This window comes from Octodon degus, unplaced genomic scaffold (genome assembly GCF_000260255.1).
Source record: "Octodon degus isolate 3935 unplaced genomic scaffold, OctDeg1.0 scaffold00176, whole genome shotgun sequence".
Classification (NCBI taxonomy): Eukaryota; Metazoa; Chordata; class Mammalia; order Rodentia; family Octodontidae; genus Octodon; species Octodon degus.
The window spans coordinates 3,976,136-3,977,980 of NW_004524752.1; positions in this window are offsets into that span (position 1 = coordinate 3,976,136).

A 1,845-nucleotide genomic window follows, 5' to 3' on the forward strand; every position below is an offset into this window, starting at 1 on the left:
ACTCTTGAGGTGCTAGCAGATGGTGACCCTGTGCTTCCAGACTCTGGAGAGTAAGGGAGACTTATAGGCCATCTTTCCTGACAACCTCAGGAACCTCACACCCCAACCCAGGGTGGAAGTATGTGTAGTGGTGGCAGAATGATGGTGAGGAGACAGGGAAATGCTCCTGGGAGTTATGAGCGTGGTGGCACAGCCTCCCAGCACTTGGGAGGCTGAGGCAGGAGGATTGCTGCAAATTTAGGGCTAGTATGGGCTACACAGTGAGTTCAAGGCCAATTTAAAGTACATGGTGAGACCCTGTCTCGAACAAACACTTCTAGGAGAACTGAAGAAGACAAAAGGCTAGGTATCCTTGAGGATTTCCTTTATGCACTAGAGGAATTGCTTTCCCCTCTGTAGTGGTTGATTGATTGTGTCAACATGAGAAGTTTAGAAGCTTAACTGAGTTGGCTCAGCAACTCTGCACACTAAGGACAGATGGAGGGGACGAGGAAGGATGGATGTGCTTCCTTTCTTCAGAGGAGCTCCAGTCTTTGCGTTCAGCCTGAACATCATCTCCTGGCTTCTAGTGCAGCCTTTTCAGCTTCTGCCTTGGTCCCTTCCTTTGCAGACCCATCAGCCTCCTGATACAGACTTGCATGGAGCACTGCAGTGAGCTCCAGACCTTGGACTGAATCCTTCAGCCTCCAGCGTGCAGGCGCCCACTGCATGCTTCCCCATTCAACTCTGTGGCTGACCATCCTAAGCTAATCTTATGATTTCTTATACATTTGTACATCTCATGTTATATCTGTTTCTCTAGTGAATCCCTGACTGATAGGTTTTAGTACCCAGAGTGGGGCCATGGCCATGACGTGGTCTGGCCATGTGGTTTAAGAGCCTTGGGAATAATTTGGAAAGGCTTTGAGAGACTGGCCCAACAGGCAGCCCCTGTATGTTGTAAACTAACTGTGAGACTCCAATCAGCCTGGAAAATCAGTGCTGATGGAAATGCTGCTGGTTAGGGTGGGGTTCAGGAGGCCTCTATGGAGAGCGACTGCATTGGATTCTGGATCCCATGTGGTGCACACTGTGCTTTGATAAGAATTTGTTCTGCATTTTGATTGTGTTTAGAAATATTGCTGAGGAGGGGGAGGAAGATTTCAGTACAGTCTACTACTGGGAAGGTGGCATGGTTACTGTTGAGAGATTTTGGCCAGATCTATATTTAAAATTAAGAGCAAAGAGCCAGCAGGATGATTTGGAGCCTTTGTCCAGAGAGAAGGCTGTAGTGGAGCTGTGCACTGCAGGGATGACACAGAGGAGGATGCGGTTGTTGAGAAGAAACGGGACAATTGAAAATGACCTGAGACTTTTTAACAAAAGGGAAGAGGTCCCTTTGAACTGCAGGAGATCCCTGCCCTGTTGCTAAAACCTTGTGGGATGCAAAGATTATAATTATAGTAGCTCTTTTAATAGGATTTTAATGTAGTTGTTAAATATATTTGTAATCAAGTTAATTAGTCAAAGTATTGTGTTTTGGCCTTGAATTTTGATCACCCTTTGAATATTTTGCTTTTGGTGCAGGAATGAGTACAATAAAAATTATATATATGTACTTGTGATATTAATGTAAATCTGAATAGACCAAGACCTGTTAAGTTTTCACAAATTTGCCACTGGAGACGAGAGTTTAAGGAAATGTGTTGTTAGCAAGTTGACCATGTTGATTAGCAACTTGGAACACCCAGCAGAACTGAATCACAGTGGTGCTGGGTGTAGAAGGCCCACCTTGCAGATGGTTGCCAGCAGCATAAGAAAACTGGAGGGGAAGACGGTGTGCTGTTGATTCTCCTTGAGAAGCAT